Below are 27,208 nucleotides of genomic sequence, written 5' to 3'. Positions count from 1 at the left end.
TTCACTATTACAAGATAAAATTCCAAGGGAAAGCAGCGAGCAACCAAGTCACCAGGGATGCAAGGGGAGGAGCAGTGTGTGTGGGGGGGTGTTCATTTGGGAAGAGGAAACCTGAGGCCAGCTTTTCCCCATGTCTTCCCCCATGGAAAGGCCACCATTAGGAACACAGGTCTACCAATTCTCTAGCACAGTAGCTTTCCAACTTGCTTGTCTGTTGCCTACGGTTAAAAATTACGTTTTCTATCTCAACCCAGAATACACATAAGCACATGTCTATACCTGAAATAAGCAGAGGTGGGCAGAGGTGGCCAAAAACAGGACTGGCTTCCTCAGGAGGCAGCGAGTCATTACTTCATTCGATTTTCCAGCTTGGTTGGATGCTGGCACAATGAGAGTGATATGGGAAGGAGTCACATATCCACTGGGACTTGATTAAATCATCCATGAACTTCTTTCCATTCCTGAGATGCCAAGGTTGTATTAGTGGGATGACTGCTAAAAACTTCCTCGTTCTTAGGCCACCCAGTCAGAAACACAGGGACACCTCTAGGGAGGTAAAGAAGGAGTTGCTCTCTGCCATTCAGTCACAAATCAGTATATGAGAACTATTCTGGGAACACATTTGGAGATTTTTTTTTTTTTTTTTTTTTTTTGGTCTGGGGATTGAACCCAGGGGTACTTAATAACTGAGCCACATTCCTAGCCCTTTCTAATATTTTATTTAGAGACAGGGTCTCACTGAATAGGCCTCACTAAGTTGCTGAGGCTGACTTTGAACTTGTGATCCTCCTGCCTTAGTCTCCCTAGTGGCTTAGAACTACAGGCGTGTGCCACTGCACCCCACAGGAGATGTATTTTTGAAGTTATTCACTCAGTTACTCAGTCATTCAACCAATACTGAACTGTATTTTCTAGTATAAGCCAAGCACCGGCTATGCTTTTGGGATATAATACTAATACAACCCAAGTCTAACAAGGTTTACTGTCTGCTAAGGCAAAGATAAACAGACAACACATCATTTTTGAGCACTTAACTCTCTGTCAATCACTGCTTTTGGAACTGGGTGTGTATCAGCACATCAGTGCAAAAACCAAAAAATTCCTACCTTCATGGGACGCATGGATTATGTGCCAGAGGGTCACACATAATTAATCAGATCTGACTGTGGTGAGCACAGAGTGTCCAAAGAGGGTAGTAGCCTCGTGCCAGAGTCAGGGAAGTATCCCCGAGGAGGTGGCATTAAAAGGGCCACCTCACAGGTGAGTATTTCTGGGAGACTGTGAGTGAAGAGCAAGAAGGAAGCTTCTAGAAGGGAAAAGGAAGCGTCTGAAGGTCTGAGAGAAAGCGAGGCTGGCTAGGAGGTGGCAGGGAGGGAGGGAACTGACCCCGGGGGTCAGGAAATAGGATTGGATGTCAAGGTCAAGGAGACCCCATTAGAGGTACAGAGCTATAAGGAGTCAGAGGGGAGTCCAGAGCTGGAGAAGATGGGTCTGAGCCGCGTGTGCGGCGAGAGCGAGCACCGCCTGGGGAGGGGCTGCAGGAGGGGACAGGGATGACCCTGTGCTTCTGCTTTGAGCGGCTGATGGTCAGGGGGGTGGAGGAGAGAGAAGGAGTCCCATTAGTGGGGATGGGGCCAGAGGAAAGGGACAGACGGTGGGGGAGCTGTGGAGGCAGTGTTCATGCAGCGTCCTTAAAATGCAGTCTCCTTAAAATACCACCATCCCACGTGTCTGCTGGGAAAGCACCTGCTTGTCCTCCTGCACCATGCGGCCTCCCTTAACTTCCTGCCTGCTGCCAGATAGGGGAGCAGCTGCCTCCTTTGGGTCCCCGTTCTTCCCCTACAAACTTCGAACCCAGCCCCAATGGCACACGATTGCCTTTCCTCTGGCCATTCTGATGACATGTGCTGTGTGTGTTTTATCATAACGATGTTCATCCAGCACTCACGCCAGCCAGGCGCCGTTCAGGCCCGCGCAGGGATGGCCTCGTTCACTCTCACAACAGCCCTGCAGGGTCAGAGCGGCCACTACTCCCGCTTCACAGCCAGGCAACCCAGGCAAAGGCAGGTCGTGCGCCTCACATAGTTGTTTTAGTCATCCTTTTCACTGCTGTGATTAAAGACCTGACCAGGACAATTGTAGAGGAGGAAGAGTTTATTTGGGGGCTCGCGGTTTCAGAGGTCTCAGTCGGTAGAAGGCTGGCTCCATGCCTCAGGGCCCGAGGTGAAGCAGGACATCATGGTGGGACAGTGAGGCAGAGGGAAGCAGCTCACATCAGGATCAGAAAGCAGAGAGAGACTCCACTTGTCAAATACAAAATATATACCCCAAAGGCATGTCCCCAGTGCCCGCCTCCTCCAGCCACACCCTACCCGCCTTTGGTCACCACTCAGTTAATCCCATCAAGGGATCAATCCACTGATTGGGTTAAGACTGCCATAACCCAATCACTTCTCCTCTGAACCTTCTTGCGTTGTCTCCCACATGAGCTTCTGGGGGCACCTCACATCCAAACCGTAACAATAGTGAACATGATACTCAGGGTGACACTGGGCCCAGGTCGTCTCAGTTCAGAGTCTGTGACCTTGACCACTGTATGCATCCTCTTTTCTACTAGATGGTAGGTCCTTGAAGTTAGGGACCACTTTACACAACTGACACTATTTTAAAAAATATTCCTAGTGCCCAGAGTAGCATCTGGACCACAGTAGGTCCTGACAAAGGTTTGTTAGGGTGAGTAAATGACACAGCATTGTTCACACTCTAAAGGGAGGGTTGGCATTATTATGCTGCTAAGGGACAGATGGCGAATGTTTTAGGCCTTGCGGGCTGGGTGGGCTTTGCCTCTGTGATGACGAAGCTGCCCCCGAGACAATGGGGACACACATGGGTGGGACCACGTTTCCATAAAACTTCATCGTGGATACTGAAAATTCACATCTCATGTAATTTTCATGTCATGAAATATTATTCTTAAAATGTAAAGGGTTTTAGCATTTAAAAGAGGTAAAACTATTTTAAAATGTAAAAAACCATTCCCGGCTTGCAGACTGTAGTAACACAGACTACAGGATGGGTTTGGCCTGTGGGCCATAGTTTGCAGACCTCTGCTCTACTCGGCAGACCTGGGGCCAGCGGATGACAATGACTTTGGACTCCTAGACATTCGCACAGGCCTCTGGAAGCTGCTCTGACCAGAGATTGGTAGCCAGTGGGCATGAGGATTTCCTGTGGGGATGCAGAAGGGATCCCAGCTGGGGTGGGATCAGGGAGTGGGACACCAGGTAACCTCTAAAGTCCTTTCCTCTACTTTACAAGATTCCATGCAGCAGCTCCCTGGGCTTTAGAGTAAAACCACAAGAGCCGAACTGATTGGAGGGAAGGTCATTTAGAATTAGTAAAAAGGTCTAAGTTATAAAATGGTTTATAAGAAATGATGCTTCATTGCGTTCAAGGACATTCAGCAATCAAACGAACACTTAACAAAGGGCTGTCAATAATCCATTTGAATTGCACTTTGTATTTTTCAAAGTGTTTCCAGAACATTATCTCCATTGATCCACCCAGGCACCCTAGGAGGCGGACAATCCCATCTCACAGGCAGGGTCAGAACAACGTCGTCCTTGGGGAAAGCTCAGAACAGGTCTGGGCTACACCATACAGTCCCCTTTCCTGCCCCCCAAATATGGCAACTTTGTATTTTGTATCAAGAATATGTTTATATTTGTATAAAGAATAAGCTTTCTTAACTCAAGCTTATTTTTAACCCTCGAGAATCTGCTAGAAACATGGCCACAAGCCCAGATTAGCATGGAGAGTTTGTTGAACTCAACCAAGTAAATACAGCAACACTTCATTAAAAGCCCTCTTCAGCTCTGAAGGATCATAAAAGTATTTTGAATTAGAAAGGTTTTTCAGGGTCCAAAATTCTTCATTCTGCTAAGTTCATAATTGAGAGAAATTAGAGCAACTTTGACACCCGAGGAAATCTACTTCAATTACCTTGTGGTGATTTCCTTCCTGGATATCAGAGAAAGTGTGACTTGGGGACCACAAGAAGCAGCCAGCCAGCAAGCCCTAGTGATTTGGGGGATACGTTTATTTTCCCTACCTCCCAACTTGGGGCTCTCATCAGTATTTCCCTGCCAAATTGGGCTTTGGCACACCTAAGGATGCCTTGGCAAACTTTGTTAATTTCCCAAGAGCAACTTCCTGGTTCTTAATTAGGCCTTTTATTCCTAGATGTCTATATTTAACTGTGCTCTGTGAGCGCTGACCCCTTTTGGATACTGCCAAGAACTTCAGTGAGGTGGCAGTTGAGTCTAGACAGGGCAATTATTCAGATAACTGAGCTCCCTAGACCTCATTCTTAAAGTAAGACCCTGGGAGGAAACTTTCAGCTGTGAAGTGGTGCCTTTCTGAGTTCATTAAATAACTGCTCTGCACTTCCCTCTGCTTTGCCCAGGCCAGCGGAGAGCAGATTCTTAACCCACGGAAGGACATAAAGCTGTGCCATAAGTGTTTCACCCCTGAATTGAGCAGGGTGGAGGACAGAAGAGAAAAAGTGCATTGAAAAAGAGGTCTAGGAGAAAGTCTCTCCATGGTGCACAAGAAACTCCAAGAACGTCTGTTCCAGCCTTGTTTGTACAAAAGAAAAACCGAGAATAACCTAAATGTTGATCACAGCATGAATGGATCAATACGCCGTGGTTCGTATAATGGAATACAACTCAGCAGCGAGAACACGAATGGACGAGATTTACATGTGCTGGTGTAGATAAATCTTGAAAACCTCTCCCTGAGTCCACAAAGCAAGTTGCATCAGATAGAAGCAGTGTGAAAGCATTCATAACAGTTTAAACATGATGAAAATTATACAGCCTATTGTTTACCAGTAGCATATAGATAGCGTAAGCATTTTTTAAATCCATGGTAATTAAAAAAAAAACAAAACTCCAACATACCCTTTTTTTTTTTGTTTCTGCTTTTGAATGAAAGAAAAAAATGCACTGATAATGTCACACATGAAGTTCAAGAAAGCATTTACCTCTGGGGACCCAGGTAAGGGAGTGATTCTGAAGAGCACTGAATGTTTTCAGTTGACTCCGTAATGTCCCATTTTTTAAAAGCTGGGTGACAAATTCATAGAAAGTTGTGGATGCTATTATTAGTTAATATGCTATTATTAATGCTCCTCTTTACTATGCTTGGATAGTTCATTTAGCAAAATGAAAGGAGGTTGGAAGGACAGCGGGGGGCTCCTTGGGTATTGGTGATGGGTTGGGGGAAGGCAGGAGAACTCTCAGGAGAGGGGAGTGCTGCAGTTTGGATCTTTAACATGAAGGCCCGTGTGTTAAAAGGCTTGGTTCCCAGCCCAAGGCATTACTGGGAAATGGTGGAACCTTTCAGAGTCGTGTCCTAGTGGGAGGGAGTTAGGTCATGGGGGACTTGTACTTGAAAGGGCTCTTGGGACCCCATCCCTTTCTTCATGCCCTCTCTCTCTCTCTCTCTCTCTCTCTCTCTCTCTCTCTCTCTCTCTCTCATTTCTGACCATGGTAGAGTGCATGCCCTACCATGATTTTCTGCCTCACCATGGGCCCCCAAACAACTGGGCCAACTGACCATGAATTTAAACTTTTGAACTGGAAGCCAACTCTTTTTGATTATCTCAGGTATTTTGTTATAGTAATGGAAAACTGACTAACATAGGGATCTTAAGACTTCTTTCCTCTGTGAACTGTGATTGAGTAAACTTTGCAGAGAAACAATAATGTTTGGGGGACAGAAGTGGGTGGGAGTTCAGAGAACAAGATTCTAGAACCAGTTGGGATGCTTTCAGAGCTGAGTGATCTGCAGTGAGCGCTTACCCTTTCTGGGGCTCTTGATCCTGCTCTAAAATGATAAGTCCTCCCTGCTCTTGCCAAAGTCTAGTTGCTTTTGTTTCTGTAAGTCATCCCAGGAGGATGACTTAGACAGTCCTGCTGGGAAATTGACCCCATCAGTGTTGGCAGCACTGTGCTGACGCTGAGTCTAGCCAAACAGCCAGTCCTACCGCCCAAGGGCCAACACAGGGCAACAGAGGGGTGGAGAGGCTTGTAAATACTGGATAGAGCTGGCTTTTAAATCTGCTTACTTAACCCTTGATGCCTTGCTGACTCTGGGGAATCGAAACTGTGGTGAAAAGAACTTATTTTTTGTTTAATTATGGAGAATTTGAATATACCTCAAACCAGGTACGATTGCTCCTATTCTTTTTTTGCAGCGGGTGGGAGTGGGTACCAGAGATTGGACTCAGGGGCACTCAACCACTGAGCCACATCCCCAGCTCTGTTTTGTATTATATTTAGAGACAGGGTCTCAATGAGTAGCTTAGCGCCCTGCTTTTGCTGAGGCTGACTTTGAACTCATGATCTTCCTGCCTCAGCCCCCCTCTCCTGCTGGGATTACAGGTGGGTCTCACCACACCCGGCTATTGCTCCTATTCTTGAAACCATCATCCAAGCCCCCATACCCATTAACCTATGGTCATTCTTGCCCCATCTACCCACCAATATTCTTCCCCTTACTTCTTTCACTTTGAAGCAAATCTCACATTCAAGATCATGTGTTTTCCAGGTGTGGTGGCACACACCTGTAATCCCAGGGGTTTAGGAGGCTGAGGTAGGAGGATCACGAGTTCAAAGCCAGCCTCAGCAATAGCGAAGTGCTAAGCAACTCAGGGAGACCCTGTCTCTAAATAAGACACAAAATATGGCTGGGGATGTGGCTCAGTGATTGAGTACCCCTGTGTTAAATTCCCGGTATATCCCCAGCTCCTCAAAAAAAAAAAAAAAAAAAAAAAAAAAAAAAGATTATGTGTGAGTCAGGGTTCTCCAGAAAAAACAGAATCAATAGGGTCTATCGAGTGATAGATTGATCAGTTGATTTACTCTAAGGAATAGATTTGTACATTTGTAGGGACTGGAAATGCAGGTAAGAATCGGCAGATGTTGGAGTTTTAAATCCAAGTTCTTTAGGCTGGAAATTTAGGCAGTTTTCTATGTTGCAGTCTTCAGGCAGAATTGCTTTTTCTAGAAACCAGTCTTTGTTCTTAGAGTTTTGATTGATTGGTTAAGGAAGGGTGATCTGCTTTACTCAAAGTTCAATGATTTAAATAGTAATCACATCTAAAAATTTCCTTCACAGCAACTTCAAGATGATCTAAGCAAATAAGTGGGCACCATAGCCTACACAGGTTAACCCATGAAATTAACCATCACTAACCATTTTGTTAGAAAATAGTCTAGGACATGCACCACGCACCTAAAACAAAGGCTGTTACTTAAACACCCGTGATATTGTCACCTGCAAGTCAATTAACCCTTATCCTCATTATTGTCAGCTGTCAATGGAATTAATGTTTCACTTTTTCACTAATTGTCTCATACACGTCACAGTTCTACAATTTGTTAATTTTGTTAGGATGCAAGGATGATGAGTTAAATATGTGTTTGTAGCTTTTAATCTACAGATCCCCTAGCATCTCTCTCTTTCTTGCAATTAATTTAGCTGTGTATTACTTGTCCCAGGGAGAATCTCACAATCTGGGTTTCGCTGGCTGCATTCCCTTAGTGGCATTCATCATGTTCCTCTGTCCTCTGTGTTTACCGTAAATTGGTAGTTAAATTTGGAGGCTCAGCCATCCACTTACAGAGATATTTATTTGTATTATTTTAAGGACCCGGCTGAAGGCTTCATTATCTGCAAACAAACAAACAAAACGGGCTAAACTCACATGCTTCCCTTATTAGCTTGCTGAGACCTAAAATTGCCTGCCAGAATAATTCCATTTTAATCCCCAATTAAAATGCAAATACTCGTAGAAAAGAGAAACTTATTAGATGTTCATTCTTGAGTGTGAACGTTCACAGGGAAGGAAGAAAATACCTTTTCCTCACTCATGGCGAGGGTCTTGGTTAACACCCTATAACGAAAGTCAGCTCAGTAAGAGTGAGACAAATGTATCACACGAAGTTTTAAGAGACAGGGAGCCTTCAGCATTGAAAACCCAAAGATCCAGAGGAAACAGAATTTTTATGCTAAATTGAATGAAACAGGTGGCTATTCCTTCTCCTTGGATATGGGCAGGACACCTCTCCACAAGAGGGTCCCGTGAACTGTCAGAAGAGGGGATTCTTTTGTGGAGGGCTCTCACCTAGAAAAAGGTCAGCGAGTAAGTGACAAGGTGCCATAGTTTGAGGTAGCAGGTCATGTACCCTGCCAGCCTCTACGAAACCCCTTCCTGAGCCAGTTTCTGAATCTGGGGGAGAGAAAGAAAAGGTGGGGAAAGAGAAGACAGCGTGGGGGCAGGTGGCTGTTTGAAGGGGAGGGGATGGCAGGGCACCATGGGAAGGACAGAATCAGCCGGGAGGACGCTCATCCAGAAGGCCTCCCCAGCTACAGAGCCTTTCGTGTGCTCTGGACGCTGCTTGGGGATTTCAAGCCGTTATTTCATTTCGATTTTATAACAACCTTGGAAGTCAATATAATTTATAGCCATTTTAAAGATAAAAACACAGGGGCTCAATCAGGCTTAAGTAACTTGTTAATGGTCATGAAGCTAATAAGTGGAAGCCCCAGATCCCTCCCCGCATCTCCGGCTTCTGGCTCTTTCCACTAATCCATAGCTGCCACTTCCCACACCCCCTTTATTACTTTCAGCTTTGTATCGGGGGGGTGACCTGACAGGGAGATGAGAAATAACTCCTCCACGTGAGTTGTTTCCAGTTTCCTGTGTAGCCTGGTCCTGGACACATTCTGGGGCTCATGCCCAGAATCTGGCCATCTCAGAGGGCAGGCTGGGATTTACCCAGTGGACTCTGAGTAGCAAGTCTTTTTGTTTCCTTTTTCTTTTTCTTTTCCCTGGGAAAGAAGATGAGTGCACTATCTCTGGAAACTCAGCTTACGGACTGAAACAATTCTTATGAAGCCTATTGTGCTACCATGAATCAGCAGTATTTTCAAGAAGACATTTTATTTATTTCTTGCACAGATGAAATTGTAAGACTAAGATTTTATATATTTATTTATTATTCTTTGGTACTGGGATTGAACCCAGGTGCACTTAACCACTCAGTCACATCCCTAGCCCCCTTTATTTTTTATTTTGAGACAGTCCCATTAAGTTACTTAGGCCTTGCTAAGTCGCTGAGACTGGCTTTGAACTTGTGATCCTCCTACCTACACTTCCTGAAGTGCTAAGACTAAGAGAAAATTTTTTTTTTTCCTGTGGTGCTGGGGATTTGAACCCAGGGCCTTATGCTTGCAAGGCAAGCACCCTACCAACTGAGCTATACCTCCAGCCCTTAAGAGAAATTTTAAAGAAGACATTTCCAAGAATTCCACCATCCCAATTATATGGTTACAAAGATGTCTTATAGTGTTATTTGGCCAAAATCTTCCAAAATGAACTTTTCTACAATAAAACCAACTATTTCCATTATTTGGTGTTCCTTATCCCTTGGTTTAAAGGCATATGCTGTTTTTCCAGTTCTGTTGGGTTTTTCCAACCTGAACTTTCAAAACAGTCGGAGGAAGTAGGAGACACCAGTCTCTCTTCACTTTCCTCGGATTCAGGGCAATTTTGAATTTTCTCAATTTGAAGCATTAACCTGCAAGACTCCACATCCTGGGAGCCAGGATCTGGGCCACAGAGCCTTATTAAATGGCAATTTCATCATTTTCTTCTGCTGGCCTCTTTGAGAACACAGCTACGGACCTTTGTAGGGAAGATCTTCTTTTAAAATGAGAAGGGGAGGATGGAGACTAGGAGAGGTAATTGAGAAAGAAGAAAGCCCAAGGGACAGTTCTGATCTTCCTGAACACTGAGACCACATGACTGCAACCACCTCCTCCCCAACCCCCTCTCGCTCTTACCCTTAGGTGGCTAAAACACCATTATTTAGCAAAATGCATTTAGTACGCAAGTTCAACATGGAAGACAAGCTCTAAGACAAAACCAGCCGAAAGATGTACAATCATGAGCCGTTCATTCATAGTCCCTCTGTTCAGTGATGCTGGAATTGGACCACAGCTTACCTTAAACAATTTTGCACATGGGTCAAGGGTGGAGCCATGCTAGGCACAAGCTCTCCCTTTAGCTAGCTAAGAGAAAGGTGCAGTTCATGCACTATCGCTCCCTATTTTCAACATAACCTTTGAGGCATCCTTAAGGCAAAATGCAAGAAGAACAAAAAAGTTAGGTTTGAGAAGTCATTTGTCTTTAGCTGAATTCAGTGGAGTATGATATGGGTTGTTGCAGACATAAAACTGTCTAGAGTCTGGCTTCAGGGTTTAGAATTATAAAATATTCATGGCGTATAATTTTGCATAATTTGTTTAGCTACCAAGATATAATTTAGCTATTTGGTGCATGAATCCTTCAGAAGGTCTACAGAAGAAAAAAATGGACTTTACGAAGCTAAATCCAGCTTTGGTACAGATAAGGTAAGATGGACACATGATGTAAACATACACGTCCATCTGTATCTAATTAATATATATAGTATAATTAATGTTATAATTAATTTATAATAGTAATACCATTATTATTACAATTTTCTACTGAACCTTTATGCTGGTCATTTTATGTGTCTTAGTTACCTAGTTTTGCTGTGCGCATGATTGAAGATCTACGCAAAGGAAAGAGCTACTGAAAGAGTCTTTGATTTCAGCAGGATGCATTTAGATTATAAAACTCCTTGATGGTAAGGTCGATAAGATAACAAACATGATAATTTATTTATTCAAAGCATAGCAATAGCTCATCTTCCCGTCCAGTACTGTGCTGAGGACTAACGGGTATATTTGTCAAAAGTGGTTCCTATCCCCGGGGGAGCTTACAGTCTAGTTGAGACGAGACATAAACAGAAACAGCTACAAAACAAAGAGTTCTAAGGCATTATTTAAGCAAGTACAAGCTAGCTCGGCAGAGCCTCAAACCAAGACGCTGAGGAAAGGCAAATAAGGAGAGACGGTTGCTCTTCCCACCCTGGTCACCCCCGTTGGAGCTTGGGTCCACCCTCTCCCTCTGCATCCCAGGGTCACTGGGAGAACTCTCTGAGGGCGCCGGCAGCCTGGCCCCTTCCAACCCAGCCTCGATGTTGTGACAGTAGAGGACTCTCTGAGAGCCAATCTGACTCTGGTGTTTCCCTTCAAATCCTTCAAGGGCAACTTGGGAGGCTGAGGCAGGAGGATGGCAAGTTTGAGGCTGGCCCGGACAACTTAGGCTGCAGAACCTGTATCAAAATAAAAAAGGAAACAGGCTGGGGAGGTAGCTCAATCTTGGAGCGCTCCTGGGTTCGATCCTCAGTACAGAAAACACACACACACACACATACACCATCCTTCAGAGGCAGGGCTGGGGTGTAGCTCAGTGGTAGGGCTCATCCCTAACATGTGTGAGACCCTAAGTTCAGTCCCCAGCACTGCAGAAATACAAGCCTTCAATGGCTTCCCATTGACCTTGAGAGAAAGCACCTTCAGCTTGATGTAAGACACGCCCACCATCCCCAAAACTCTGAACAGAATCATTTCATGTTTCCCCAGCAAATGGCTTTGTTTCTCGACTACACAGCTGACCTTCCCTCCACTGAAATGTTCACCCCACAGATCGCCTATTCTTGGGTTTCCCTCTTGGCTCCGCCCCAGCTAGGAGTCCCCTAATTCCCTGGGACTACGCTGGTGTCCCCGCGTGGCCTCTGCTGTGTGGCATGAAACTAGGACCAGCATATTAGCGCAGCTCTGAACCACACCTTCTGGATTTCAAACCGAGACCCAACGTTAGATGGTTTTGTGATCTTCAGGTAAGTTTATGACCGTCCCTGTGCTAGCATTTTCTCACCTATCAAATGAGGATGAGGATGGAATGGATGGTCCAGAGCTGTTGTGAGGAATGAATGAGATTCTATGTGTAAAATACCCAGACGAGGCGGTGGCCCTGTTACGACAATGCTTGCTTGTTAAAATTATCAGAATGACTTATTTCTTCTCCTTATACATATACACATGGCAACACGTGGACCCCGGAGGATGGATGTGATATGATACTGTTAACTGTTGCTGTGATAATTACTGGCGAGCATCCCCCTCAAAACTTCAAACCTCTTTATCGCCCCCATTTCCAGGTCACAGCCCCAGAAAAACGCTATGATCTGATCAAGCAAAGTGCTGCCGCCAGTCCCCAGGGCTGAGGGATCGCTCCCTGCCTCGCCCATGACCCCTCCATGAGGCCTTGGTTGGCAGATCCATTCTCGACTGGGGAAAGGCAGGGGCTGGGCCTGTTCCCTGCTCTGATCGGATTTCTCGGTGTGTCTGTGATGCTCAATAAAATTTTTGTGCATGAGTGAACTGAGGGTTGCAAGTTTTCTTACAGGAGCAGACTTTTAAAGACTAGAAGAAAATAAAGGCTTGGGTCCGTCAGAGGTTCAGTGGGGAAGTGGTCCTGTGGGAGGGAACGGTGGGAAGGAGCCATGAAGCCCCCTGAGCGTGGGGTCAGGAAAGGCCTTCTGCTTATTACAATGGGCACCTTGTGCAGTTGGAGTTGTTTCCTGTGCTCATAGGTCACCCAAACCCCCGCACAGAGTGCCTGGCTGGAGGGGACAGCTGGCCTCTCAGAGCATTAAAAACAGGGCAGTAAAAATAGAGATGAGGAAAGCGTACAGGAAGAAGAGTAAAAACGAGAATTCCACATGTAAGCAAAATAGATGTGATTGCAAAATGACTACCATAAAACCATCATTTCATATGAATTTAAAAACTAACCTTTTACCGATTATAACAGCAATGCATATTCATTGCAGAGAATTTGAGCTATGCAAAAAAAGCAGGCCAAAAAAATTAAAAATCACTCGTAATCCCACTGCCCAAAATAACCACATTGATGTAGCTATGCCTCTAGGTTATTTTTTCAAACAATTTTGCCTGTGCACATGTACATTTTGGAATATAAAGCTTTATATTGGTATCCCTCCATCGTCAGGAATGGCCTCGTCTAAGCCCCTCCTCCTGTTTTTTTTTTTTTTTTTTTTTTTTTTTTTTTTTTTTTGCCTGAGGCTTGGAATTCTAGATTATTCCAGGAGGGACCACAGATGGGGAGGAGAATAGCAACTGTCCACTCCATGCTGTGCCTTTAATGGCTGGTAGCAGGCATCTCCGTGCTGGGGCTATCTGAGGGCTCACTGGAAACCAGAGGCCGCTGGTCACCATCAGCCTCAGAACTATTTCTAGGCAGCCCCTGGCTGGCGTCCATCCTGTTGTTGATCCTGGGATGACACGGCTTGTACGATCTGGGCCCACGCAGACTCAGCTTGCTGGGGCTGCTGCTTCTCTCAGCTCCGGCCTTCTGGCCTGTGGGCTCAACTGTTTAGCATTCAAATTCGTTACAAATACCATTGTGGTGCTTTGCAGACCCTCCTGTAGATTTTGGGAACCCAAGGGCCAGAACTGAGCCACTTAGAAGGGGATTTGGGGTGAGTGTGTGTGTGTTTGTGTGTGTGTGTGTGTAGGTACACATGTGGACTCAGTTCGGGTTTTTAACTACTCCTGGCCTGTTGCCTGGGGTGGGTTGAAAGTACCTGCTTTTTTCTCTCCCTGTGTAGACCACCCGAGCAGAAGATCTGACAGAAATGAGGCCAGCATTCTAAGCCCAGGAACAGGGTTCATGAGGGTGACATGATTTCAGAAACAAGGGAGCATCCCGGGTGACACAGCTGGCCCATAAATTCTGCTCGGGTCTAGCAGGTCTGCTAGTTGACTTCAGGTCCCAGAGTGTTGAGTTCATGCTCCCCAAATCCCCCTTGGCTGAGGTCACCATCTGTCCTGGTGCCTGGGCCAGGACTGAGCGTGGGGTAGAATCTCCGTGTGAGTCACGGAGAATTGAGAAGATGTAGGGTTCTCGGACAGAGAAGCAGGCCATTCTTAGCAAGATGAGGTTTCAGAAACTATTGTTCATTTTCTCACCCAGGGAAGAATCTCTTCCATAGATTTTCTGGCAGAACATCATGCAGCATGTGTTGACTTGTCCAGGGACAAGAAGCTCATTCATTCATTCAGCCTTTCGGCTCTCAGAGTGAAAGAAAACCCTCCATTATCAGGAGATGTGCTTCTTGGGAGAATCACCCAGATACCACAGTCCATGGCAGCCCCAAACTGGTGCCCTGTTGACAGCTATACAGACAGTGCAGGGAGCTCCCTTCCTTCTCCTGGGCCAGGAGCAAGCTTTCTGCCCACTTCTAAGTGCCTGCCTGGCAGAGGGACGGAAGCCTGAGAAGCAACCTGGGAGAGACCCCATCCACAGCCTTCTCTCGCAGGGACCTAGGACAGTGTGTCTCTGTTACCAACTCTGGCCACAGTAGCATGGGGGGGTTGCTCTATGGAAAGTGGGGGCAGAGGTGCGATAAAGCCCTGAGTCGGGAGCCAGGCAGGTTCAGACGTACAGGATGCATTCTCCCCTCTGGGTCCTCCGCAGCCAGACCAGATGAGACTCTTGCTAAGAGCAAGAATCATTGCCTTCTCCCTGCATCAAACCTAGTATTTGGTTCTTTTTCTTGGAAGCCATAATTAAGAAATTTCAGGACTCTCAGAGACTTTTTTTCTTTTTAAATGATCGTTTTGTTTATTTATTTTTACGTGGTACTGAGGATCGAACCCAGTGCCTCACACATGCTAGGCAAGCGCTCTGCCGCTGAGCCTGGCCCCAGTCCTCTCAGCAACTGCTAGAGATCAATTTATGCCTCTTTGTTCACTAGGAAAAACAGAGTGATAAAATTATTTAGATACTACCTTATTTCTTTCACCTTCTACTTATGAGTTGTTCTTTTTTCTTCTTCTTCTTCTTTTTTTTTTTATCCTCCCTTTAGCCTCAAGGAATTCTGCCCCACCCCCCACGCACACTTTTGGGAAGGTGAACATACAAATTTTGGTCACAATAGGACATCAGCTTCAAGGCATGTGATTCCCTCTCCCCTTCTACCTTTTCACCTTCAAGGCAGAAATAATTGGCAGGTGTGGCATTCAATCAAAACCCATTACTTTGATTAAGGATTTCCTGGGCAGGTCACTTTCAGTTCTGTAGCAATATTAAACAGCAAGCAATTTTCCAACTGCGATTTCTCACATCAACTTCATAAGCCCTGTATGTCCCACTCATTGCGATAACATAACCTTTAGACTTCACAATTACGCATGTATGGTGCGACTTCAGAACAATAGTTTAAAAGTTTCAACTAGTTATTTCTGCCACCTTCCATATTGTCATCAGAGAGAACTAAAAATATGTGATATTGAGGAAACTTCTTCTACCAGAATCTTACTGTGGATGGGATCAAGTTTAGAACCCATCAGGCCTGCATATAAAAGGACAGTTTTCACTAGGAGAAGAAATAGACAATCTCATGAGATCCAGTGATTGATTTTAATGACAAGACTTGTAAACCCTCAGCAAGAACACAGAATACCTAATTGATCAATGAGGAAGATCTCCTTGAAGAAGTATCAGAGGGATGGAGGCAGAGAGACCATTTATGAGGTGTATTAGTTAGGTTACAGGTTATGCTGGTGTAACAAAGAGACCCCCAAAGGTAATGATTTACATAACAGAGATACGGTCTTCTATATCTTGTTTGGTGTGATGGTCGTACATCTATGAAGCACACAACTGGCAAAACTCAGTGAAGAGAGCATCTAAGATGCTCTCTTGAGGAGGTATTACTTATATCTAAAAAAATCAAACAGACAGACAGACACCTTTTTCCTTCTCACATAATACTCCAAAGATGGACAGGTGGGTAGCAGTTCTGTACTGTGACCTCTTGGCTCTAGCATCTTTATGAGCAGCTCCATCTCTGCTACTTAGTAAAAGGAAGGAAGAGGAGGAGGAAGTCCAAGACAACAGGCTTGGCTTTAGGTTGAGGCTGACTTGTAATTTGATTCTTCACCTCCAATGCTACAGGCCGAGTCACAAAGCTACAGAAAAGATTGGGGAATACAGATCAGAGCCAGGAGGCCATGTGACAGCTAGAACTCAGGAGGCAGGGTCACAGGAGAACGACGTGGGAGAGTCGGGGAGTCTCACCTCCCGAGGTGATCGTGGTCGCGCACAATCCATGACAGCCACGGCAGAGAGGCAGACCTTCAGAGTCATTCAGGGACAGAGTGGACGTGGCTGTGTCACTGTTTGTACCTAGGGACAGAGTTAGAGAGAATCACAAGGTTGGAGAGCGATGGGTGGGGAAAGGATTAGATCATGGTGGCGGTGGAGACACCAGGAGAGACAGCTGGTGTGCTGGGCGGGGCAGAAGGGAGAGGTGGCCAAGCAAGCCTTAGAATCCCTATCCTTGGAGATGTTTAATAATAGAGGAGGCAGCTGTCACTGTTGGTTAGGGTGTGGCTCTGTCTGAATCCACGGAGTTCAAGGAAATCATTTTTCTTAAGCCGAAGGTGAACCACTTTGAAGGTAAAAGAAGTAGGAGTCGGTGGCTGAGAGACGGGGGCTGGGATCTCTTCTGCCACCCGTGTTCAGGGCAAGGTGCCCACATCTCAGTTCCCTCCACTGGCCGCTGACATCTGCAGTGTCCCCTGCAGGTTGTTGCCGCCTCCTCTGGAGCACCACCCTAGTCTCTCCCTTTGCTAGATCTGTGTATTGCGGGCTGCAAACCGCTCTGTGACTCATTATCTGCGCTGTAAAACAGGGTTCTAGGCAGAATGAAAACAAGATCTCAAGATCCGGGGTGGGGTTCTGGTCCTAGACACTGTGGTGACTCCAGGGAATTTTGGGTGGGGACAGCAGAAGGGTCCCTGTCGTTAGCAAAGTGGTGAGAGAGAATCACATGTCCACTGTGGGTTTCTTGTCCTGCACTGTAGCTCATGCTTGTGCCATTTAAATTGAGAGCAGAGAACTTTCTCCTGGAGATTTGAAACTCCGGAAGGCAATGGCCCGCATCCTTCTTCCTGCCTTCTCAGCTGCTCCTAATCATGCTCAGGGGACAGATAATTGTTAAATTAATAACCATTTGGATCAAATGTAGTGTCAATGGGTTCCATATTGATCCCTCCAGCAAAGCGTGATCTTCAACCAACCTCAAAACTCCCCATAATTGCCCACTGGCAGGTGTTAGCTTCTCTGGGCCTCAGTTTCTTCTTTTGGAAATGAGAGTGGGGACTGGACTCTGTGGCATCTAACAGCATGGTAGAGCGTTGGTATTTCCGATTCCCTCCTGGGCCCTGCTGCCACCCCGCCCCACACGTTTGAGACATTTGAGTTTGCAACTTCTCTCCTCCACCTTGCCTTTGAGGCAGGAGAGTGTCTCAATTCATGTTGCTATTAACAAAATACCATAAAATAGTTTCTTATAAACAGCAGAAATTTATTCCTCAGCTCTAGAGTCTGGGAAGGTCAAGAACAAGGTACCAGCAGCTTTGGTCTTTGGTGACGATCCACTTTCTGGTGCCCAGAAGTTGACCTTTCCCTGCTTCTGCACATGGTGGAAGGTGTGGACAAGCTCCCTTGGGGTTCTTTTATGAGGGTACTAATCCCATTTGTGACGCTCTACCCATGTGGCCCCAACACCTCCAGACTCTGTCTTCTGATGCCATTGCCTCGGTGGTTTGGATTCCAACAGATGAATTTTGAAGGGGACACAAACATTCAGACCACAACTTTGAGCATTTTTCATAGTATGTTCTGGTTTAGGTGATGCAATTCTGATCTGGTTAGGGTATGAAAGAAAATGATCAAACATCTGAGCTATTATATTAGTTTACTATTACTGCTCAATGAATTGACATAAGGTTGGTGGGTTACAACAGCATAAGATTATATCACTGTTTTTGTTTTGTTTTGTTTTGTTTTTTTGGTACCGAGGATTGAACCCAGGGGCACTTAACCACTGAGCCACATCCCAGCCCTTTTTATATTTTCTTTAGAGACAGGATCTCACTAAGTTGCTTAGGGCCTGCTGAGTTGCTGAGGCTGGCTTTGAACTCATGATCCTCCTGCCTCAGCCTCCTGAGCCACTGGGATTATAGCCGTGTACCACTGTGCCCAGTTATATCACATTGTTTGTGGGTCAGGAGCTCATGACAGGTTAGCTGGGTCCTCTGCTCAGGGTTTCCCCAGGTTAGAATCAAGGTTTCAGTTGGGGCTTGATCTTATCTGCTATGGTCTAAATGTTTGTATCTCCTCAAAATTCATGTTGAAACAACCTCTGCTGAGGTAGCATTAAGAGGTGGGTCTTTGGGGAGCCTTTAGACCATAAGGGCTCTGTCCTCATGAATGGAATTAGTGGCCTTTAAAAAGTCCCAAGGAAACTGGTTTGTTCAGTTTACCAACTAAGGACACATAGAAGGCACCATCTTTTGAGCAAAGAGTGAGCCCTCACCAGATACTGAATCTGCAGATGTCTTCATCTTAGACTTCTCAGCCTCCAGAACTGTGAGCAATAAATTTCTATTGCTGGGCTGGGGAGATAGCTCAGCTGGTAGAGTGCTTGCCTTGCAAGCATCAAGGTCCTGAGTGCGATCCCCAGTACTGCAAAAAAAAAAAAAAAAAAAAAAAAAAAAAAAAAAAAAAAAAAAAAATTCTATTGTTCATAAATTGCCCAGTCTAAGTTGTAAAATAAAATCTACAGGAGGCCATTGTTTAGGACTGAGCTCCTGCAATAGACCCCAACAGACCAGACCAAACCAGAATGGAGTCTTGTTAAGTGCCACATAATCAAATTGAAACTTTAGAAAACAGGACATTATGTTTTAGATCTGAGGTGTCCCCCAAAAGCTCATGTGTGAGACAATGGAAGAATTTTCAGAGGTGAAATAACTTAGTTATGAGAGCCTTAACCTAGTCCTCAGATTAGTCCACTGATGTGGATTAACTGGGTGATAACTGGAGGACAGAATCTGCTGTTGCTTTCAAGGTCTCTTTCAAAGGCTCACCTATTCAGGTCAGGCTCACCCCGAAGAATCTCCTTTTGATGCTTCAACATCAATTGATTAAGGACCATGAGGACACCTGCAAAACACTACTGCCATAAATCAGAAGGGATATGCTGATGTATTCACAGGTCTAGTGGTCTCAAGAGAAGATTATACAGTGTGTGGCAACAGGTAGTGGGAATTTGGGGAGGGGGGCAGAGTGCTTCGTATTTGGCCCACCACAGCTATGAAAGCAGAAGTCAGTCTCGGTGCCTGAGAGGACGCATGGACATGATGACCTAGCCTATCTCCCAAAGGTAAGTCAGTAGAGAGCAGCGAGATCTATGGCGAACTAGGGAGGACATAAGGATCCCCTGCTGACTCACTGCCAGTGTTGCTGAATTTCAGAATTGAAAGACAATCTGGAAGGCCTTATTTTCAATGTGAAATCTGCTGAGTTTTTAATTTGGCAACCATTAAAAAAAATAGCTTAAAATTTCCAAATTAAAAAAAAAAAATTGAGTGTAAGAGGAATTTTGGGGCAGTGAACTTACTCTGTATGATACTATGATGATGCACGTTTTTTTTGATACTGGGGATTGAACCTAGGGATGCTTTACCATTGGGCTACCTCCCCAGCCCTTTGTATTTTTTTATTTTGAGACAAGGTCTCATTAAGTTGCCCAGGTTGGCTCAATGAACTTGGGATACTCCTGCCTCCGCCAAGTGGCTGGGATTATGCACAATGCATTTCCATTGTGTATGCGCCACTGTGCACAGATGGTACTGGTACATTTTTATTATAAATTTTTCTAAACCCATAGAATGTACACCACTAGGAGTGAACCCCAAGGTAAACTATGAGCTTTGGATGATAATGATGTGTTGATGTAGGTTCATCAGTCGGAGCCAATGCACCGCCCTGGAGGGAGACGTTAACAGTGGAAGAAACCATCCATGCATGGGGGGAAGGGCACATGGAAAATCTCTATCTTCTGCCCTGTTTTTGCCCTCAACTGCTCTAAAGAAGTAGTCTACTAAACTTGGTTTTAAACATTTTTTTTAATTAAAAAATAAAAACCCTACAGTTGTGGGTCAAAGGTGATCTGTTGGCCACTGATATATGAATTCTGTTTTATTAAAAGCCAAGTCCAGTTGAATGACCTAACCCAGCAGAAAGCCAACTCTAAGGACAAAGAGATTTGAGGAAGAACGTGCTGGCATCAATTGACCAGGGACCCTGATGTAGCCATGCATCTTGGGCACCAGAGTCTGGATTTATAAGTCACCCCCCAGGAGGTGGAATGGATGGGGCTGAGGCAGGCAAGGAGGCAGGTGTGGGTCCCCCTGCAATGACTGGGCTAAAACAGTGTTTACCCACCAAAAGGCACTCAGCCTGGTAATACTGCTTCCCGTGCAGAGTGACATGTCACCTCCCATTTGTAATGCAACACCTTCAATGGTTTGCTAGAAAATTGCTCCCCCAATTATACATCTGCAAAGAGTCCACAGTAATAATGCACCGCGAGGGCAGACGAAAACAGAGTGCCATTGGATACCTTCAATAATGCACTGTTTCAACACTGCCAGGAAGAATGTTGTATTATGAAAATACCAGAGTCGTTTTAAAATGCAGCATTAAAATCACCATGAGCAGGCATTAAGATCTGAGAATAACAAATATTGAGTTTTTCTGTGAGCTATGGTAGGGCAAAAATTCTTCAATCTGTTTAAACTTTCAGAGAATAGACAGGCATTTACAGGAAAGGATGACTGGAGTAAAAAAATCACCCTGGCTCTCATGCAATGCAGGGGTGGCAAAATCATGGAGGTTTTTAACATCTCTTTAAGCAAGCCACAGAGACAGTAAAATGGGCAGCTGAGCAATTACCCAGGGAATATGATTAGCACTCGGGGCTGGGCTAGATAATTCAGGCTCCAAATGCCTACCCTTTTTGGAATTGCCAGGCTTTGGGAGTAAAATGACTGTACTCTCAGTTCCCTTCAATGGTGATCATTCTCTGGAGACCCAACTGGCATCTGGGAGTGTGGTGGACTACATAAAGTTTAACTTGAGGGCTGTTTCTGAGCCTCACGTGGTCTCCCACAGGGTCCCTTACTCTAGATCGTTCTTGCTTACTGGGTCCTTGGGCTAGTTTGCGTTCTTGCAAATGGCTCTGCCTGTTCCTCCTGTCTATCTGAGCTGTCGACTAACCCTCTTGATGCCTTCCTGATCCACTAACAGGAGCAGACCAGAAACCTTCTGGAGGATTCCAAGGTGACCTGCTCAGGGTAGTTTGACTGCCAGAGACAGAAATCCATCAATACTCATTTGATAACAGAGAGAAATTAAATGGAGAGAGGTAAGTAATTTCATAGCCTCTGGCAACAGGAAGTAGAGGCCCTGAAACCCAAGCAGGAAGGTCTCTAAAAAGAAGTCACGCTCTCATTCTCTACCCAGGGACTTTCAGGTGACTGCTGCAAGGAGTTGCCCGTTTGTCTGTAAGGCATGGACAGGGTTTCTTTCTTCTTCGCCTCTGAATGTCTGCTTCAGTCTCTTCCCTCTGCCAAGGTGGAACGTGGCTAGCTCAGTAGTGCCTTCGCAGGACCATCTGCAACAAAGCCCACCCGTGACCTGCAAGAGACTCCAGATGCCTCTTCCAAGCTGGAATGAGAGGAAGCCATGTCGACCTATCTCAAGTTCAAGTAGAATCTCTCCATTCTTTGGTTTCTTTCTATCAATCTGTTAATCATATTCATTGTTTCAATACTGCAACCCAATAAGGGTGAGATGGGGACAGGGTTGGGATATGCCACCATCTGAAATCGAAAGCCCCAAAGACCTAACATGGCAGGGATGAGATGAGCCATCTGCTGCAGGGACAACACGAAGTGTGCTGCAGAGGAGCCTAGAGAGTGTCCCCAGGCTTGCCACTAAGACCTGTTGTGAATGCCCCTTAATCTAAGGTAAATAGTAATCATAGAAACAGTATCACATTATTGAGAGAAAGGAGGAGCTGCAAAGTTTGGGATCTTAAAATGAGACTAAAGAATGTGTCGAAGAGTTACCATTGATCTCTGGCTCTGTCCAGAGTGGTGGGTGGCTTGACCAACTCAGGGGTCTTCTGGCCCACTTGGTAGGTGCCACTCTTCAGGGCAGAGGATCATTACAGCATGATGACACCAGCCATTAAAAATCTTCCTATGCCCTGCTCTATGACCTTGCCTGGAGTCAGCAATTTGGTTTTTCAAAAATGCTTTTCACTTTGGAAAAAAAATATTCAGCAGCTGCCAGTGTCTCATGAGTTTGATTAGCCTGAACCAATCATCCAGAACGTCAATGAACTCATAAAATTGAGCTTCAGAACCCAAAGAGCTGAAGGCCTTGGTGACCTTGTCAAGATGCCAGCCAACCAGCAACTATCTCACTAGAAGTACCCTGAAGAAGAGTCCTTGCAGTCCAAGAGAAGCTCAGTAAGGATTCCTGGAACGAGGAAGAGGTCACCAGTCTCAGGAAATCTTCTTTCTCCAAACTGATCAGCAGGTTCAGTGGGGAGAGTTCCCAGCCAAATAAGGGGAGGGTGGGGCAGCAGTCCCAGCCTGAGGCAGAAGAGAGTATGTGGCAGGTGAATTCTCAGAGCCCTCGAGGTCACCCAATCAAGATGGCTGCTTCTTCTGCCTGCAAACATGGCAGGCGTCCCCTGAAGAGGGGGACCCCATAACCTTGCCTTCTCCTGAGTAGGCTGGGCACGTTGGTGAGCGCTGACTGCTGGGTTTTCTTTCTTTCTATTGCTCCTATATTCATCTACTTGGGCTGTCATTTCAAAATGTCATAGAGGGGAGGTTTAAACACAGGAAGTAATTTAGTCACAGTTCAGGAGACTGTGAAGTCCAGGTTGGGCAGATCCAGTTCCGGATGAGGACCCTTTTCCTGCCTTGCAGACAGCAGCCCTCTCCCTGTGCCTTCAATGGAAGGAAAGGGAGGGAGAGAAAGACAGCTTAATGCTGTGGTGTCTCTTCTTACACAAGCACTAATCCCATCAGACCAGGGCCCTGTTCTCATGACTTAATCTCCTCCAAAGACCCCGTCTCCAAATACGTCACACTCCAAATACATCAACACAGGAATCGGAAGAAGATAAAAATATCCAGTCCACATCAGTTTCCTTCCTCTTCTTGTTATTGGCTTTTTCTCAGGGTCTAGAACCTGTCAAGAATATCGACTAAATTATGGGTCTTGAACTGTCCTGTGTCTGGAGAGCTCTCGGTGCGAAGACGCCAATGGAGATAGCCCAGTTACTACGGTGACACCTGTTCATTAGGAGGTTCTGTGCTAGCCATGGAGCTACTCAGTTCTTGTCCTGGAGGTTCAGACACCAGCTGCTCAGGGGTAGAAAGTTATGGGCACAAGCTGAAAATCATAATTGGGCTGCTCATACTCATGACCTTGGTTCTGCTTGCTTTGAAGAAACTTTCTCACAATAAATCCTTTTGATATTTAAACCTATATAATAAATGTGCCGAGCTGGCTTGTAGTCAGTCTTCTCCCATCAGGGGTTGGCTGAACCACTGGGTCCCGGCTTTTTCTCTATTTGTGTCTGCCTGTCTTTTCTCAATCCCCTCCCACCCAGTTTGGCAACCTGAATAAATGGCCATGCAAGTCAGGGCAAGAGCCCATGGATGGGTCCCAAGAGCAGCTGAGAAGAGCAGAACTGAGGCTATTGCAAATGGAGACTCTGTTTCCCATTAGAGAAAACATATTGGGGAAGCAGGGAAGTTCATGCAGCCTCACTGGATGGAGCTGGTTCCCCTTCCTTCCTATGTGTGTCTAAATTGAAGGTGTTGTAGCTCAGAGGCCCAAACCAGGGTGGCACAAAGGAGGTGCGTTGAGAAGTGACCCAAGGTGATTTGGTGAGGCAAAACTCTTCCTTTCGGTTCCTTTCAGTGATAATACTGGTTTGAGCTGAGTGAGGTTCACCATATGTATAACCTTGCTACATTTACTATCAGTGGGGCCTAAAACAGATCCTACAGCCACTCCTAAAGTGACATTCCAAATGTTGTCCCTTAAGTGTTTGGACCATCAACTTGGATGATAGTTCATTTGAGGCAGATGTGTCAAGAACCAGGAAGCAAGATTATATCAAGTTTCCATTACTGTAACAAAATACCTGAGATAGTCAACTTATAGAGAGGAAACATTTATCATGGTTCACAGTTTCAGAGATTTCATTCCCTGATCACTTGGCCCCATTGCTTCTAGGCCTGTGGAGAGGCAGCATATCATGGCATAGTGGAGCAAAGTTGTTCACTTCATGACTGAGAATCTAGAGAGAGAGAGGAGGGAAGGAGTGTGGAGGGGAGTAGAAGCATCCCCAGTGAGTGACTGGAAGGCCACCCACTAGGACCTACGTCTTGAAGGTTTCATCACTTCCAATAGCACCTCGCTGGGGACCAAGCCTTCAGCACGTGGGCATTTCAGGGACAGTCCAGATGTAATGATAGCAAGGCTGCTATTCATTTCCTGGTTGGCATCAGTCAAGCTGATCCTCCAGCTCGATGGCAGTCTTGTGCCATCAAGGGTTGGGTGCTATCTCCAAGAGCAAAACTACAGATCTCACTGGATGTTTATGCCCTGTACGCGTAGGGATAGTGAATATCTCCAAAATATGTCTAAAACCAGTCTCCATGGTTCTCTGACTTGGGCACCCAAGTGTCAGTCTGTCTGTGTGTCCGTCTGTCTCTGTATTTAACATTCATTCTTTTGTCCTTCACAATTTCAGCCTCATTTGGGAGTCCCCCATTGCCCAGCCTGCCTCCTCAACATCCATACTAACCCAGTCAACCAGGCCAGTTCTCCCTGCCCTGAAGTGAGGTCAAGAAGTGACATTTGATTGGACAATGATCAAATAGTTAAGGGAGACAGAGGAACATGAACAGGGTAATGGATGTGGATCTTGAATCCAGATAGACCTGGGCGCAAATTCCAGCTCTCTGCTACCTGCAGAGTGACTTTTGGCAAGATGCTTAACTTTTCTGAGACTGTGTCTTCAACCATCCAATTGTGAGGATTAACAGCAACTTCTGCAAAATTCCTGAGACATAAAAATCAATAGCACCTATCAGCATTATTTTTAAAATTTTATTTTTAAAATGTTTTTATTTGTCCTTTTTAGTCATACATGACAGTAGAATGTATTTTGACATATCATACATACATGGAGTATAAATTCCCTCTCTTGTAGTTGTACATGATGTGGAGTTGTATATTCATATATGAACATAGGGAAGTTATGTCCCATTCATTCTACTGTCTTTCTCAATCCCATTCCCTGTCCCTTTCCCCCACTCTTCCCTGTCCAATCTTATGAGCCTCCCCTCCTTCCTCCCCCCACCTATTGTGAATCCACATATCAGAGAGAACATTCTACATTTGGCTTTTGGGATTGGCTTATTTCACTTAGCATGATAGTCTCCAGTTCTATTCATTTACTGGCAATAGCCATAATTTCATTCTTCTTTATGGCTGAGTAATATTCCATTGTGTGTGTACCACATTTTCTTTCCCATTCATCTGCTGAAGGGCCTAGGCTGGTTCCATAGCTTAGCTATTATTAATTGAGTTGCTATAAACATTGATGTGACTGTGTCATTATAGTATGCTGATTTTAGGTCCTTTGGGTATATACTGAGGAGTGGGATAATTGGGTCAAATGGTGGTTCCATTCCAAGTTTTTTTGAGGAATCTCCATACTGCTTTCCAGAGTGGATGCACCAATTTGCAGTCCCACCAGCAATGTATGAGTGTACATTTTCCCCACATCCTCACCAATAGTTATTGTTACTTGCATTCTTGATAAGTGCCATCGCTATTAGCATTATTATTATGGGGTTTGATTAGGTGAGCAAAATGCAGTGGTGGGGACCCCGTGGCTGAGCAGGCGGATGGTCCTTTGTAGGGAAACCACTCATCTCATATTCAGAACTCAGCTCCTGGACCAAATTCCTGATGGGATGTCAATCTCAGATAGAGGACAAGAAAAACCAGAGCAGAAGTTCCTATTTTGAGAAGAAAAACAAGAAACCGAGCAGGTAGTCAGAAAGAATTGAAGATAAATTGGACCTAGGCAGAAACACATTAAAAAATGGGAAGTCTCCAGCCCCGGATCTCTGCCCATCAGAAACCCAGTTACTTGTGTGGAAAGCATAGCCAAGCCCTGCTGATAGCAAAGGTGACCATGAACTCTGTAACACAGGACAGGCATTGATCCTGGGGAACAGGAGTGTGGAGAGGCTTGAGACAAATCCCATCCAGATTTTCTCAGTATGAAAAGCTTGAAAGGTGAATCAGGATTAGTGTCTGGGATGAGAAGAACACACAGTATGAATTTTCCTTGGCCAAGTCCTGAGCAAACATCCTTGGCCTCTGTCCCTGAGAGAGAATTCTAGCTAAAACCCAAATTGCTTGTTTATTAGCAAATGTGAATAATGTACAAATTAAGCCACCTGCTCCTATTGAATTAATTTAGGTTATACTGGGGCCGGGATAGAATGGCTGACAGTTAGTTAACACAATCATGCAAATTAACACACGCCTGACTTCTAGGCAGATCCCTACTGTCCACAGCAGGGACCCTAAGGGAAATCAGGCAATAGACCTTAAAGAAAGCAATAATCTCTGCTTTATCTGTTCTGACAGTTTTCAGCTACTTTGTACAGGAGTCTTTTGGGGAGAATATTCAGTACCTTTTTCTTCCTAGCCCAATGATGCAGGAAGCAGAAAATAAAATGTGCAAAGAATAGCTTATGATCCGACGTCCGGGGCCAGCATTGTTCTTGGGAGCTGGTGATGTTATTTACGTGTGCCTCATCTTTCTTCTTGGGTCCTTGGGACTTCCAATCATTCTTGATCAGATAGGTTATTTAGGGTTGCCAAGAAAGGACTTTAGCCAGAACTCTTTGGTGAAGGACCTAACTTCAGGACACATGGGAAAGCAGCAGAACAAGACATCTTTCCTAGTCAGCTGCAGGATCTCGAGGACTCAGCACTCAGGATTGACACTGGACAGCCTGTCCTTTGAGATACAGTTTGAGCCCACACTCTATGCAGGAGGACACCTGATTGGGTCAGTCTGTCACCATGCAATAAAGAGTACCTCTCCTGGGCTGAGTGAGTGCCACACCACCTCCAAGGTAGCTGTCCACCCTGTGACCATCAGGGTTATGGTTGGGCCCCAAATCCTATGTATAACCAGCTGTG

The sequence above is a fragment of the Sciurus vulgaris genome, assembly GCF_902686455.1.
Source record: "Sciurus vulgaris genome assembly, chromosome: 9".
NCBI classification, from domain to species: Eukaryota; Metazoa; Chordata; class Mammalia; order Rodentia; family Sciuridae; genus Sciurus; species Sciurus vulgaris.
This window is presented reverse-complemented; position numbering follows the sequence as displayed.